The 17215-nt window shown below is 42.9% G+C and overlaps 2 long non-coding RNA genes across 2 annotated transcripts; one reads left to right on the top strand and one right to left on the bottom strand.

The window, feature by feature from the left end:
• Positions 1-213: 213 nt before the first annotated feature.
• Positions 214-16698, bottom strand: LOC117520985. Its single transcript, XR_004563839.1, has 3 exons — positions 16687-16698; positions 12015-12020; positions 214-546 (listed from the first exon to the last, which is right to left on the bottom strand). It is a non-coding gene; the product is annotated as an uncharacterized LOC117520985 (long non-coding RNA).
• Positions 461-16695, top strand: LOC117520984. The gene is made up of 3 exons (XR_004563838.1): positions 461-541; positions 6435-6440; positions 16682-16695. It is a non-coding gene; the product is annotated as an uncharacterized LOC117520984 (long non-coding RNA).
• Positions 16699-17215: the final 517 nt, after the last annotated feature.

Raw genomic sequence — 17215 nt, 5'->3', positions numbered from 1 at the left:
TACTTTTGCAGAACTCTTTCTATGGTGAAGATTTTCAGAAACTATTTATATGTAGACAAGGCAAACAGATTTTTTGTCTTTTTTATTATTTATTTATTTATTCAGGCTTCTGGTTGGTCAACATGGCTACATGGTTAGGTTAGAGTGCCACCTTTTGCTTTGGCATGCTGGTGATGGCGCTTGACAAAGTGTTTTGTGATTTAAATTGAACAGATTTTTTTTTAATGATGCTTGTATGGACTGGATTTTTTTAAACCAAATGATGGAAATCCTCCTTTTCAAAAATACCTGCACACGTGTGGACGTCTCTAGGAAATTCAACAGGACTGAAACAGCAGAAATGTTCTGTAGGTTAAACACTGACAGCATCATGCACTGATCCTCCGTGCGTTACAGATCAGACTTATCCACAAAAAGACTAAACGGTGCAGCAGTACATCAGCAAACACAGTAAAATTCTTGAATACTTCTGTGTGTGTGTTATCGCCAGCTGACATCAAAATTGGTGAATGAATATTTGATGGAGAATCTTTGTTAGAAGGTTTTCTTTGAAAACAGTCAAAGTCCAGAAACAAAGAAACACTGACGTGAATCCAACCTGAAGGTTCATGAGTGTCCCTCTAAGATCATTTTCACTCTTTTAATCATCTTTTTGTCATTTTGGCTGCCATCTGGTTGCTAAGTGAAGCTGTGAAAATGATGACGTGTCAATTAATCTTGCAGATTTTCTTCCCATAACAGATGATGTAAATGAAAGTGACCCTCTGACAGAACCAGGTCTCCTCGTCTTCTCGCTCTTTTATGTAACCGGAGAGTCTGTGTCATTTTCTGGCTTTCAGCTGAGATCAGATACGTCCTCTGAACTGTGGCTCAGTCGATCAGTTTAGCTGTGCTCAGATTTTCTATTTAAGGTTTGTGATGATGCATGTTTTGGAAAAATCTGATGGTGTGTGTGTGTGTGTGTGTGTGTGTGTTTTTAAGTAATCTGTGGCAAGTATGTTTGGAGTAATCCAGCAGTGCTCCTGTTTAGAGTAATCTGTGACGAGTGTGTTTGGAATAATCCAATGGTGAGCATGTTGGGAGTAATCAGTGATGAGTCTGTTTGGAGTAATCTGACTCTGAACATGTTGGGACTAATCTGTGACAGTTGTATTTGGAGTAATCCGACGATGAGTGTGTTTGGATGAATTTGTGACGTCTGCTTGGAGCAATGCGACTGCAAGTGTGCTTGGAGTAATCTGACGGTGAGTGCATTTGGAGTAATCTGTGATGAGTGTGTTTAGAGTAATTTGTGCCAAGTGTGTTTGGAGTAATGCAACGGTGAGCGTGTTTGGAGTAATGCAATGGTGAGCGTGTTTGGAGTAAACTGTGATGAGTGTGTTTGGAGTAATGCAATGGTGAGCGTGTTTGGAGTATTGCAACGGTGAGCGTGTTTGGAGTAATGCAATGGTGAGCATGTTTGGAGTAATCTGTGATGAGTGTGTTTAGAGTCATTTGTGCCAAGTGTGTCTGGAGTAATGCAACGGTGAGCATGTTTGGAGTAATGCAATGGTGAGCGTTTTGGAGTAATGCAATGGTGAGCATGTTTGGAGTAATGCAATGGTGAGCATGTTTGGAGTAATCTGTGATGAGTGTGTTTGGAGTAATGCAATGGTGAGCATGTTTGGAGTAATCTGTGATGAGTGTGTTTGGAGTAATGCAACGGTGAGCATGTTTGGAGTAATGCAATGGTGAGCGTTTTGGAGTAATGCAACGGTGAGCATGTTTGGAGTAATGCAATGGTGAGCATGTTTGGAGTAATCTGTGATGAGTGTGTTTGGAGTAATGCAATGGTGAGCATGTTTGGAGTATTGCAACAGTGAGCGTGTTTGGAGTAATGCAACGGTGAGCGTGTTTGGAGTAATCTGTGATAAGCGTCTTTAGAGGAATCTGTGATGAGTGTATTTGGAGTAATAGTGTTTGGACTAATCCATGATGACTGTGTTTGAAGTGATCTGTGCTGAGTGTGGGGCAGCACAGTGGCTTAGTGGTTAGCACTGTTGCCTCACGGTGAGAAAGTCATGGATTCAGTTCCCGCCTGTGGCCTTTCTGTGTGGAGTTTTATGTTCTGCCCGTGTTTGTGTGGGTTTCCTCCGGGTGATCCAGTTTCCTCCCACATCCAAAGACATGTGGGTTAGGTGGATTGGAATCTTTAAATTGTCCATAGGTGTGCGAGTGGGTGTGACTGTTGGTTTGTCTGTTTGTGGCCCTGTGACAGACTGGCGTCCTGTCGTGGGTGAACCCCGCCTTATTCTCTATGACTGCTGGGATAGGCTCCAGCCCCCCGTGATCCTTAATTGGACTAAACGGTTGAAGATGAGTGTGTGTGTGTGTGTGTGTGTGTGCGTGTGTGCGCTGAGTGTGTTTGGAATAATGCGACACCGAGTGCGTTTGGCAAATTTTCATTCCAGAAGTAGTCCTTTTAAATCCAATATTGCCGTGATGTCATCTCTTATAACGTTTGACCACCTCTCTGTGCCTGACTTCCTCCACGTGTATCCTGCTCTTTCTGTATGTCGTGACCTGTCATAACGTAAAAAGTGTTTCATTGCAGTTTTTTTTTTTGCAATAGGGCTTTTGGAATTGCCCTAAACCATTGCATGGAAGCAGAAAACACATTTTTGTGATGTGACTTACTCCCCCAGTATACAGTTGTTTCCATTAAATGTACTCGTATTTTTACTTTGATACCCTCCTCCAGAGTGTTCTGGACATGGCTCGATGCTGTGAAGTGGTTTTTCTTTCATCAAGGAAATAATTTTGCTATCGGCCTGTTTAGTTGTCTTCTGTGGTCTTCCAGGGTTTTTGTTGTTGTTTAGCTCATCAGCACATTGCCTCTTTTTGAGAATGAACCAAAATGTTGGTGTAGCCATTCCTAAAGTTTGTGCTTCCTGTCAGATTAGATTTTTTTTTTTTCAAAATAAATTATTCTTGTGTATCTTATGTTTGGTATTGTTACATACTGTGTGTATGTATATTACTCTGTCAATCACTTGACTGTGTGAGAGCCAGGAATGGCAAAGTACTTGAACATAAACTTGAAAGATGTCCCTCTTCACTTACAGGGGAGGTGATGGTCTAGTGGTTAAGCGTTGGGCTTGAGACCAGAGGATCCTCGGTTTAAATCCCAGCCTGACTGGAAAATCACTAAGGGCCCTTGGGCAAGGTCCTTAATCCCTTAGATGCTCCCAGTGTGTAGTGAGCACCTTGTATGGCAGCACCCTCACATCGGGGTGAATGTGAGGCATTATTGTAAAGCACTTTGAGTGTCTGATGCAGATGGAAAAGCGCTATATAAATGCAATCCATTTTGTGATCAGAACCTTGTTGGATGTTATATTGAGAATTCCAATTATCAGCTACCTCTTCAAATCAACTCCAGACCTCTTATTTGCTTACGTTACCATAACGAGGAAACCGGCCATACCTTGCCGTCAAACTGCTTGCTAGTCATTTACTTTGTATGCATTTTGTTTTCCTAAAATGGTCAATGCAGTATTTTTGTTAAACCCCTTGAATTAAAGAGGAAAGTCTACATGAAATGCACATCTTGATTACTTTATTTCTCATGTATGCTGGTGATGTATGCAGGCAGATGGATTCAAAATGGGGCAGTTCTATACTTTGATGAGATCCTTGAACACCTGCTGTCATGGACAGCTTGAATGTAAATGAAATTATGGCTGCAGTGAGAATAGGATTGCAATTAGATTTTCTGGAATATAAGTCACACCTTTGCCTGTACTTTTTAATACAATGTTGCTCTGGTGGCGCAAATTACAACAGACAGGAAGTCAGTGTATCACATGTGCACACCACTGCCTGTGCTGATACTTAACATAAGAATTTTTATATACCAAAAATAAGCAAGATGGACAAATAAACATGCATTGGACAACATAGTGGATGTTATTTGATCTAGTTTGGACACAAGAAATCAACAGAAGAACAAGGACTGCTGGCCCACAGTGTGGGAAATATAAAATAACACGAGTTCTTTGTTTAAAAATCAGTAATTATTTGGGAATTTTTGTGCATTGTTGTAGTGTTGAAGTTTATTTTGTTTAGTGTCCCGATTCCTTGGAAAGCCCCATTAAGGATGATGATGATGATGAACCTGTGTATACTTCAAATTCTTGCATTAATGGTAAATGTCCACCAGGTGGAGAGACTGCGTAATTTCAAGAACCTTGATACATGACGATGACCAACCTGTTGCTTATAGTAGTAGATAAATGCAGGACCTTTTAAAGGTAGTACAAAAAGGGGCTTATACTCCAGAAAATACACTATACTGTTGCATTATTACTTCACTCAGAAACTTTCCTAATTGCCTGATTTTCACCAAAGTTAGTATGTGTGTGAGGCATAGTGACCCCAAGAAGCCTTTTGAGTTTGTGGTCAAAATCATTGAACTGTACTTCTGTAGAAAAGTGTGACTTGTCAACGGTAAACTTATCCACGTGTGTTCAGACTTCCATGGGTTAGTGCAGACTATGCATGTGTTAATATTGATGAAGCAGTAGTTCTACCATGACTTCCTTCCAGGTCTCGTAGCAACTCATCATGATGAGTCAAGCCACCTGATGTAGATTTTAGTCATGCAAGGCTTAATACTTGTCCAATTCCAAGACTAACCAGGATGGTAGGACATGTTTGGTCTTGAGATCATGTTTTGTTGATGCACCAACTCTTTTGGTTCATATATTGAAGATCCAGCAGGGAAGGTTGAAGCACAGAGGAATGTACACTCAACAAAAATATAAACGCAACACTTTTGGTTTTGCTCCCATTTTGTATGAGATGAACTCAAAGATCTAAAACTTTTTCCACATACACAATATCACCATTTCCCTCAAATATTGTTCACAAACCAGTCTAAATCTGTGATAGTGAGCACTTCTCCTTTGCTGAGATAATCCATCCCACCTCACAGGTGTGCCATATCAAGATGCTGATTAGACACCATGATTAGTGCACAGGTGTGCCTTAGACTGTCCACAATAAAAGGCCACTCTGAAAGGTGCAGTTTTGTTTTATTGGGGGGGATACCAGTCAGTATCTGGTGTGACCACCATTTGCCTCATGCAGTGCAACACATCTCCTTCGCATAGAGTTGATCAGGTTGTCAATTGTGGCCTGTGGAATGTTGGTCCACTCCTCTTCAATGGCTGTGCGAAGTTGCTGGATATTGGCAGGAACTGGTACACGCTGTTGTATACGCCGGTCCAGAGCATCCCAAACATGCTCAATGGGTGACATGTCCAGTGAGTATGCCGGTCATGCAAGAACTGGGACATTTTCAGCTTCCAAGAATTGTGTACAGATCCTTGCAACATGGGGCCGTGCATTATCCTGCTGCAACATGAGGTGATGTTCTTGGATGTATGGCACAACAATGAGCCTCAGGATCTCGTCACGGTATCTCTGTGCATTCAAAATGCCATCAATAAAATGCACCTGTGTTCTTCATCCATAACAGACGCCTGCCCATACCATAACCCCACCGCCACCATGGGCCACTTGATCCACAACATTGACATCAGAAAACCGCTCACCCACACGACACCACACACGCTGTCTGCCATCTGCCCTGAACAGTGTGAACCGGGATTCATCCGTGAAGAGAACACCTCTCCAACGTGCCAAACGCCAGCGAATGTGAGCATTTGCCCACTCAAGTCGGTTACGACGACGAACTGGAGTCAGGTCGAGACCCCGACGAGGACGACGAGCATGCAGATGAGCTTCCCTGAGACGGTTTCTGACAGTTTGTGCAGAAATTCTTTGGTTATGCAAACCGATTGTTTCAGCAGCTGTCCGAGTGGCTGGTCTCAGACGATCTTGGAGGTGAACATGCTGGATGTGGAGGTCCTGGGCTGGTGTGGTTACACGTGGTCTGCGGTTGTGAGGCTGGTTGGATGTACTGCCAAATTCTCTGAAACGCCTTTGGAGACGGCTTATGGTAGAGAAATGAACATTCAATACACGAGCAACAGCTCTGGTTGACATTCCTGCTGTCAGCATGCCAATTGCACGCTCCATCAAATCTTGCAACATCTGTGGCATTGTGCTGTGTGATAAAACTGCACCTTTCAGAGTGGCCTTTTATTGTGGGCAGTCTAAGGCACACCTGTGCACTAATCATGGTGTCTAATCAGCATCTTGATATGGCACACCTGTGAGGTGAGATGGATTATCTCAGCAAAGGAGAAGTGCTCACTATCACAGATTTCGACTGGTTTGTGAACAATATTTGAGAGAAATGGTGATATTGTGTATGTGGAAAAAGTTTTAGATCTTTGAGTTCATCTCATACAAAATGGGAGCAAAACCAAAAGTGTTGCGTTTATATTTTTGTTGAGTGTAAATCAGAGAGACCAGATGTTTTTGAGAGGTTTGTATTTAGTGCAACATTAAAGTTCCAGTTTTACTGAAATTACAGATTATTTTTTGCACCTCATTCTCTCACCTTTGCATGTTGCACTGGGACAAAAACGGCAACGAGATGTGAGAACCAGATTTTGCTTTTGGGAAAATGATATTTAGTCATAATGCTGTTTGCACATAATAGTGCATCACCAAGAAGTGAGAGCCTGTGATGTATGGTTGATATTTAACATTAAAAAAAATCTAATTTTGGGAATCTCCATTCATTAATAACAATTACCTCAGAAGTTTCTTTCCTCCCCAGTGCAGTGCGAGAAAACAGAAGGGAGCATCACAGAAAAATTAATTAGGAACAAGTCCACTGTGTGTAATATGAAATAACTTTGGCAACATAATTAACTCGACTGGCTTCCCTAAACAGTCATTAATCACATCTTATTCTGCAATGCACTCTGATACAATCCATCAAAACCCCTTGGACATCCAACAAAGCTGCTCGGACGCCACCGACATCATCCCACCAGCCTCAACACCGGACACGTTCGACCCAATTCAGACAGAATGGGCCGGCGCCGTTTCTTTGGGTCTGCAGATGTGAGCAGCAGCGCAACAGAAACACCATCAGGAAGATGCTTTGTTCCAGTCCACCAGGTTCCTGCCAGTTCTAAAAACTGCAGGTCGACTTTCATCTGAGCGTTTGAAAGCAGAACCTTGCAATGTCATGTCAGTGTTCTGGTTCTGGTTTCGGTGTCGGATTTCAGCTCTTGATGTGTGAAGGCTGCAGTGTGTGTTTTCACGTTAGCAGAACAGCCGAGGTCAAGTGCTCATTGAGAGTTTTGGCGAAGGAGTCATCATTGGTCACAAGCAGGACTCGTGGGACTCTCTGTTGGTGTGCAGGAACTGTTTCTCCTGCTGTGTGTGGTTCCCGTTTTGAAGGACAGAATACCTAAGAGGGGAAAAGAGAGCGAGAAAGTGTTAGGACAGGAAAGGTGTGAGAATTTGCACCAGTGTCACATGTTGTGGCTTCCACCACACAACAGAGCCACCCTGGTGCCTGATTGGCCAGGATCAGAGTACTAGATTTTCCGGTGAATAAGTGACAGCTTTTTTTTTTATGTATGTGGAACTCACTTTGTAACACAGAGTTTCCCTTGGGTGAATTTGAAAACAGACAGCAACTCTGTAGCACATGTGCACACCACAGCTTGTGCTGTTCATCATAAAGTTTCTACTTCAGCTGGTTCCCCTCGAATGTAACCATAGTAAAAAGATAATACATTGCAGTTTGTCATCAGGATAAGTACTGCAGGTCTCTGCTGGAGTGAGAATAGAAATGCAGACAGTTTATAAGATAATCTCAACAATGCCACTGTAAACTCAATACCTCAGCTGGCTCTCATGTAGCTAGCTCACATACATGCATATTCAGCTCATTTGTTCCTGTGTAGCACTTTGAGATGATTTAAATTACTTATCTAAACTGAACTGAATTGAACTCCAGGAAATGTCAAAATTGGTTCTATTTTTAGATGTTTTTTGGTTCAAATTTTAACTAGAGACAAAAACAACAATACGTACTGAGTTAAAACATTAACCCCATCAAGGGCTAAAGAGCTATACAGTGGAAATCCAAGCGACTAGCGAGAAACTTCAAAGTAAACCACTTCTTGCCATCACAGAAAATGTGTAAATGTCATTAGAACTACTGTTGCCTATGTACTTGCTTTGGGGGGTTGGTAAGAGTGTTGATGTCTTGAGGCTGATTATTATTTATGTATTTGATGCCTTGGCCTCGCTATGTAATGACTCTGTCTTGGCCTCTGCATTGTCTGGCCTCAAAGAATAAACCGAGGCCAGTTCGAGGCCCCTCCTTTTAACACTGTTTACTTCCCACCTAACAAAAAAGCGCCCATCATGGTAACTTCACGATACGATGGTCTACGTGCTCAGTGCTTGATTGTATTATTTTCTAGTCACGACAGTACTACACATAGACACATACTACACCACTACCCAAAGTAGTATTACGCTCCTTCACCTGGTTAATGTATTATTGTTTGTGATCCCAACACATTGCACACAGGGGTGGTGGTGTTTGCTTCCAGTGTCAAGGTTATAAGTTCAAATCCACCCCTGCCATTAGTTGTGTCAGGAAGGGCATCTGGCGTAAAACTTGCGCCAAATCAATATGCAGATCCACCTCGGATCTGTTGTGGTGACTCTAAGTGAAACAAGGGAGAAGTCAAAGGGACTTACTTCTATCCCAACACATTGCCTCACAAAAGTATGCTGAGCATTATACGTAGAAGGACTCACTTTGCTGTGGCTTGAAACTATAGCTGAGTCTATGGAGATGGCGCTGTGGCAACTACAGTGGACTTTGTATAATTCTTGGCCTGAGAGCCCCAGGATTCAGACTCTGCCTTGGCCATGGGGAAGGTGGACTCGACTACAACACTGGTTGGTAAGTATAAACCTTACCCCTGTGAACTGCCTTGGGATGACTTGTGTTGTAATTTGGTGCTATATAAAGAGATTGAGTTGTTATTTAGCAAGTGGAAAGTGAACGTTTCTAAGCTAACCTCATAAGCTCGTATTATATAGCTCTTTATCCTTTGGTGGTGTTAACATTGTAACTCATCACTGAACTGAAAATCACTGTTTTGTCCCAAGTGAAAATCTGAACGCACAACTCAAAATAGAGCCGATGTCTTGATGTTGGTACAGTTACTCGGTTTAACTTCACTATAATGATGTTAGATATGAGTAACGCCACACTGAGAACACAACAGCACAGGACGTTCAAGCTTTCAGCCCCGCCTATTTGAATTTTGTGTTGTAAATTCCTGGTGTCAGTGAAGTCGGACACAGACAGCTGTTTATTGCTTCCTGGCCTGGAAGGACCTTCGGCACAAAAGATAAACATGCACAACAGATTACTTTAATTTACGGTTCAAAAATGTCTTAATATTCCAAATCGCATCAAGTTCAAAAGCAACCAAACATTCCATGTGCCAAGTGAACGCTGCACCATCCATTTAAGATGACTGCAGTCAATACCAGGCCTGGTGCCGATTCACCGCCAAACAGTTTAGATCTGACAGAGCGCTGTAAAGGTATAATTCATTCAGTTAAAGCCTCATAACATTCCACTCCGTGGAACGTGAGTCATTTCTCAACCTCGCCCAGGCCGGTGCTTACAGGAAACGCTATCAAGAAGTCTGGGATACAGGAGGGTGATCGAGAGAAGTTGTCAAAGCTGACCCCAGTTTGACTTACAGGACATTAGTGGGGCTGCAGCAGTGACAGTAAAAACCCGAGACCATGATGGTAACCTGACTATCTGAAAGGCCGCTGGCTCCACTCCGACTTGAAATAAAATATTCTCTCAGAACTCCACATCTCAAATTCCAATTTGGCTGAATTTTACCACATAATGAGTGTCCAAATGAGTCTGCGTAAAATGAATGTCTTCATTCAGTGTGGTAGCTGTATGGTTTAGTCATCTAGCAAAAGATTGAAACTTGAGTACAATTTCTTAAATTCAAAACTTAACCAAAGAAAAGGTCAGCGGTCTGATTTCCTTGTCTATGACTACGTGGAAAAGACATCCGAGCAAAATAAACATGAGGTGAAGTTAGAGGAGTGCTTTCAGACTTTATGACACCAATTTGGAGGAAGCTGAATTGGGGTCCTGGGGCAAAAATCAGCTTCAGGTCCCTATAACCCTCAAAGCTGTTTACATTCAAAGCATGCAAGACCGAGAACTAACCATCTAGTACCATCTCCTACAAAAAGTAAGGCTGCGCCTACAATGACGGCACTAAATGATTCGGTATAATGGCCCTTGGCAAGTGATCTCAGATGCTCAATGGGACAGCGGGACAGACACTGTCACAGATAAAACATGTTGCATCACCAAAACAAATTTGATTTCAGGGTTTACTGAAACACAAGATCCACCATGTTATGTGAAGGTTAGAGAGGGACACCACAAGTAGGACACACGGTCAATCTTCACCGTGGAGAGACTAGTGTGGTCAGCTCATCAGTGACCATATTTTGGGCCTTATAAGCCACTAGGAAAGGTGCTACTCCTCCTTGACCCCAAGTACCACCTGGTACCATGGTTATAATGTGTCAGTGTGTGTCCAGTAGGTAATATTCACTCTGTGAACAGAACAGCAGGTGTGATATTAAATCTGTTAAAGTATATATGTACAGTTAAACAAAAAAGGTCAACACCTCAACGCTTCCTCAAAGACAACAACTGAGGTTATGAAACTGTGGCAGATGTGTTGGATTGTTGTTAGATGATGACTCAGATCTGTGCCACTGCCTGTGAACCCCTCCACACACACACACACACAGACACACACACACACACACCTTAACCCTCTGGGGTATGAGGGCATTTTTTGGACAGTTCACTCGCCTGGCATAAATGTTTTATTATTGCTGTTAACAGCTCACCCTGCATCCCACAACCAAGTGGTATGTCTCTTTTTTCAGGACAACTTGTACTTTCAGAATATATATGCTATAGTGGTGTTTTATAAGTGTAATAAAGGTTTACAATCAGGAATAAGAAAGGAAAATAAAGCGGAAAATAATTTTCACAAACATTTATTCAACACACAGCAAACTATGATAAACAACTATTTTGACACTTTATAAAGGTAGTATGGGATATTGTACAAAATAAAGGTTCTAACAATAAACAGTATATACAAAATGGTCTATGTGTTTTGTTTTTCTTTATGCCACATTTCAAAGCAATTTCTGTCTGCTATTACACAAAGGCTTACAACACAAACTTTTTACATCCATGGAGTAAACTCCCTCTTGGAATGTGTTCCTGCACTGTAAACAACCTATCTTCACAGTTTGAGGCCCTGTTAACACCCCCCCCCCCCTTTCATTCATATGTGCAATGCTGCGCTTTTATGCATGGAGCCAGCAGCCAGAGAGCTATTCAAACAGCATTCACATGCCAACGAGTAACACATCGCTGGTCCACAATCTTTGGGATACCATGTGAGACTGCTCTGCCCTATGATTGAATATTGGAAAACCATGTGACGGTGAACTAATTCCGATTGGACACTCACATTGCGCACATCATCATCAGCTTCTATTAAGATTACAAGGATGGAGGATGGCTGAACCGAAGCCAGAGGAGTGTACTTTTCAGCAAAAAAGAGAGTAAGTTTCTATCTAATGTCATTTAAAAAATGGCGTATCATTTAATAAAACTTGCATGGCACCATCGCATACAATGGCGCAGACCCCAGAGGGTTAACCTGTAAAATCACTTGCAGAGAAGAATTCTCAGATAGGATTCCAGGTCTGTAACACTTCACACCTGAAACACACTACACGTCGTGTCATGTTGGACATGTGTCTAACTTGTGCAGGAGTCTCGAGTGTTTGTGTATTGACACTGCAGAATTTTAGCTGTTGTTCAGTCTTTCCACATCATTTTGGCTCTGAATACATCTGTCTCCCCGCTCAAGGTCGCCCGGATCTCCCATCTTGCTGTCCGGCATTCCTGCCTGCTCTCAGCCGCAGTGACTCAACATCACCTCCATCTGTTTGCCTACCGACAGTTCGTGTCCAGGGTAAGCGCTCTCTCTATGGCATCGAAACTGCTCTCAGTCCATTCAGTCTCCCGAGCAAGAGAGTGGAAGTGTTCTCTCCTCGACGGAGCCTCCCCCGTCGAAGTGCCTCATCTCCACTTCCGTGTCCCGCTGTTCATTCAGCGCACAAGCACCGAAACCCTGCCTCACTCATACACTCCGCCAGTGGTGGGCACTGTTCAGCTAATCCGATAACCAATAATTATCGAAGCTAATGTATTAGCTTTTCAGATAGGTTTTAAAACCATCACTGGACCAATTATCTTCCAACAAATTAAATCCGATAACTTTCAGAACGCTAACATTTTTTTACATAGATAGTAATGCTTAAAAACATTTATAATCCTTTTTGTTCCTGTCTGCTATATATTTTGCAGCAATGAGGTAGCTAAGCTGAGCTGAGCTCAACTCTGGCCCAGCAGAAAGAGGGGAAAAAGAAAAAAAAATCCATTGCTCCTCAACACCATACAGTGGTCCAGCCATGAGGCAGAGGTCTTGGTTTTGATTTATAAATCAAATTATTCTAAAGAGAATAACTACATTAATGTAAACTCTTAAAATGTACAAAGCGAATATATAACACATATCTCTTAATTTTAAAATAATACACTAATTCTGAACATTTGAACATTGACACACAGATGCCCAAAGGGATTATGGGTAAACGTAGACTCTGCTCATACTGATTGGTTGACTAATTTATTCTATGTAAAAGCCAACACAAGTGAATCAATGTAACGTGTGTGTTAGTGTTTACAAATAAATGTGTTTTTGTAAAATATGCCATTTTTTCATTTGTGTGTAAAAAAACAAACAAAAAAACAAAACAAAAAAAAAGCATTTGCAAAGCCGAAAAGTCTGTTAAATTGTGATTCCGGTAGACAACCGTGTAATATAACCGGTGTCAAAATGCATAGAACACTGCCATCTACTGGCAACCTGTTATATCACAGTGTTGTCAATCTGAATCACAATTTAACAGATCCGTTGTTATGACACTTCATGGAGCAACTGATTGATGCATTATGACACGGCACCGCAAAGTTCAGCGATCAAAATACCAACATTCTGGGCACAATGAACATGTTTTTACTATTATTTGATTTCTTTGTGCGACTGACATCATTATTCAAGCATTCAAAAGGCTATTCCTATTGCCACACAACTCCAACCACACACGACAAAGATTTTGGACAGTTCTTGTTATTGAAAGAAACTGTGTCTCCCTAACTGGATAGAGTTGTGACGTCATCACGCACAGTCCCGGCGGCATGGGCGGGCATTGGCGGGCATCGGCGGGCCGTGCCCACCCACAGAGTCATCCGTGCCCGCCCTGGGCTGGAATCTGTTTCTTTTATTTGGGTTTTTGTTTTTACATCGGTGTGGCCAACACTTTTTTATTCCTATCTTGGTTTGTCGAGCATCCAACCAACGAACAAAGCCAACGTTCTGGCCAATTACAGGTGGCGGGTTGCAGGTCATTGCGTCATACTCATGAGAGGCTACGCTGTTAGTACTTGGTGTTCATGGTCGCAGCTCTGGTATTCAGTATGGACATTTGTAATTTTTTTCAAAAAAATACACGGACAAGAAGTGATGACGCGAACGGGAACAAGCAGGAAGCAATGCCATTCACTTCTACCTGAAATGTTAGCACTGAAGTCAACAGTAACACTGTAGTAAACATTCATGCTGGGAGCGGTAGCTGCAGCAGCTAGGAAGCACAAGGAGCAGCACCCAGCAGTGGAACTCATCTGCATGGAAGAAATGTGAGTGATAAGATTGACAACAACAACAACACAGAGGTTTAAACTGTTCACAGTAACATTACAGCTGTGAGTAACAGCAACAGGTCATTACAGCCGACTGACCTGGGCACAGAAGAGCCCCAAAGACCACTCATGCAGAGCTTTCCTTCGCGCCTTTTCTCAGGGAAAAAAGGTAATTCTGCAGTTCTTGGTTTGGAAGCTTTCCCTGGCTGGAGTACTCAGTTCAAGCAGATGCTGTATACTGCTACCCATGCAGAATGTTTCAGGGACCCAGACACAGTGATCAAACTTTCAGTGTGACTGGTTTCCAAGACTGGAAGCATGCAATGGAAAACGGAAAGGGACTAAACAGGCATGCTGCATCCAAAGAGCACCTGACTTGTGAGGCCATGTGGAGGGACAAGGAGAAACGGATTTACACAAGTAATGAAATCTCAACACTAATTAACACTGATCAACTGCAGCGAAACAGATATTATGCGTCTGCAATTATTGATGTTGTGGAGTTCCTTGCTGTGAACCAACTCCCCTTTAGAGGTGACCACGATGCTTTCAGTGCTATGAATGAGGATGGATGTGGACTATTTTTGTCTGTATTTGATTTTACACTAAGGAAAGATGCTGAATTAGCAAAAATAGCAAAAACTATTCCTCGCAATGCAACATACAGTAGTGTTCAGAATAACAGTAGTGCTATGTGACTAAAAAGATTAATCCAGGTTCTGAGTATACGAGGTCTGTCAATAAAGTATAGGTCCTTTTTATTTTTTTCAAAAACTATATGGATTTCATTCATATGTTTTTACGTCAGACATGCTTGAACCCTCGTGAGCATGCGTGAGTTTTTCCACGCCTGTCGGTGACGTCATTCGCCTGTGAGCACTCCTTGTGGGAGGAGTCGTCCAGCCCCTCGTCGGAATTCCTTTGTCTGAGAAGTTGCTGAGAGACTGGCGCTTTGTTTGATCCAAATTTTTTCTAAACCTGTGAGACACATCGAAGTGGACACTGTTCGAAAAATTAAGCTGGTTTTCGGTGAAAATTTTAACGGCTGATGAGAGATTTTGAGGTGATTCTGTCGCTTTAAGGACTTCCCACGGTGCGAGACGTCGTGCAGCACTCTCAGGCACCGTCGTCAGCCTGTTTCAAGCTGAAAACCTCCACATTTCAGGCTCTATTGATCCAGGACGTCGTGAGAGAACAGAGAAGTTTCAGAAGAAGTCGGTTTCAGCATTTTATCCGGATATTCCACTGTTAAAGGAGATTTTTTTAATGAAAGACGTGCGGACCGATTGCAGCGTCGGCTCGCAGCCGCCGCGACGCTCCACCACAGGAAAAACACCTCTGTTGGAAGCCTTAAGGACAAGTTGGAACATGTCCAGCTGTTAAACAATTTCTCATATACTCACTCCACTGAAAGCCATCAAAAGTCGCCTGGATTTTACAAATGGTTATCAACACGGAGGTGTTTTTCCTGTGCCGCCGCACCGCGCCGGCTGCGTCCCGACGCGTGGACCCGTCCGCACGTCTTTCATTAAAAAAAATCTCCTTTAACAGTGGAATATCCAGATAAAATGCTGAAACCGACTTCTTCTGAAACTTCTCTGTTCTCTCACGATGTCCTGGATCAATAGAGCCTGAAATGTGGAGGTTTTCAACTTGAAACAGGCTGACGATGGCGGCTGAGAGCGCTGCGCGACGTCTCGCTCTGTGGGAAGTCCATAAAGCGACAGTATCACCTCAAAATCTCTCATCAGCCGTTAACATTTTCACCGAAAACCAGCTTAATTTTTCGAACCGTGTCCACTTCGATGTGTCTCACAGGTTTAGAAAAAATTTTGATCAAACAAAGTGCCAGTCTCTCAGCAACTTCTCAGACAAAGGAATTCCGACGAGGGGCTGGACGACTCCTCCCACAAGGAGTGCTCACAGGCGAATGACGTCACCGACAAGTGTGGAAAAACTCACGCATGCGCACAAGGGTTCAAGCATGTCTGACGTAAAAACATATGAATGAAATCCATATAGTTTTTGAAAAAATAAAAAGGACCTATACTTTATGGACAGCCCTCGTATTTCTTATTGTTACATGGGAAACAAGGTACCAGTAGATTCAGTAGATTCTCACAAATCCAACAAGACCAAGCATTCATGATATGCACACTCTTAAGGCTATGAAATTGGGCTATTATTAAAAAAAAGTAGAAAGGGGGGTGTTCACAATAATAGTAGCATCTGCTGTTGACGCTACAAACTCAAAACTATTATGTTAAAAAAAACGGCTTGAATTCAGAGTTTGGGGGTCGTCTCACAAACTGTCTGCGGCCCTTGGACCCAAAAAGAACAACTTTACTCTCATCAGTCCACAGTCGGGGCGGAGCTCTCGATTTACCGATCGATCTACGTTCCGATCCTCACCTATGGTCATGAGATTTGGCTCATGACTGAAAGAACGAGATTGCAAGTACAAGCGGCCGAGATGAGGGCGCTCCCTTAGAGATAGGGTGAGGAGCTCGGTCACTCAGAAGGAGCTCGGAGTCAAGCCGCTGCTCCTCCACGTCAAAAGGAGTCAGTTGAAGTGGCTCGGTCATCTTTTCCGGATGCCCCCTGGACGCCTCGCTGGAGAGGTGTTCCGGGCACATCCCATTGGGAGGAGGCCCCGGGGAAGACCCAGGACATGCTGGAGGGACTACATCTCTCGGCTGGCTTGGGAACGCCTTGGGGTTCCCCCGGAGGAGCTGGGGGAGGTGTGTGTGGATCGGGAGGTCTGGGCGGCTTTGCTTGAGCTGCTGCCCCCGCGACCCACGTCCGGATAAAGCGGAAGAAAATGGATGGATCGATGGACAGTCCACAAAATATTCCTCCATTTCTCTTTAGGCCAGTTGATGTGTTCTTTGGCAAATTGTAGCCTCTTCTGCACGTCTTTTATTTAACAGAGGGACTTTGCAGGGGATTCTTGCAAATAAATTAGCTTCACACAGGCGTCTTCTGTCACAGCACTTACAGGTAACTCCAGACTGTCTTTGATCATCCTGGAGCTGATCAATGGGTGAGCCTTTGCCATTCTGGTTATTCTTCTATCCATTTTGATGGTTGTTTTCCATTTTCTTCCACACGTCTCTGTTTTTTTGTCCATTTTAAAGCATTGGAGATCATTGTAGATGAACAACCTATAATTTTTTGCACCTACGTATTAGTTTTCCCGTCCAATCAACTTTTTAATCAAACTACTCTGTTCTTCTAAACAATGTCTTGAATGTCCCATTTTCCTCAGGCTTTCAAAGAGAAAAGCATGTTCAACAGGTGCTGGCTTCTTCCTTAAATAGGGGACACCTGATTCACACCTGTTTGTTCCACAACATTGATGAACTCATTGACTGA

This window comes from Thalassophryne amazonica, chromosome 11 (assembly GCF_902500255.1).
Source record: "Thalassophryne amazonica chromosome 11, fThaAma1.1, whole genome shotgun sequence".
Classification (NCBI taxonomy): Eukaryota; Metazoa; Chordata; class Actinopteri; order Batrachoidiformes; family Batrachoididae; genus Thalassophryne; species Thalassophryne amazonica.
Note: the sequence above shows the minus strand (reverse complement) of the source record. Positions and strands in the feature narration are given on the sequence as shown.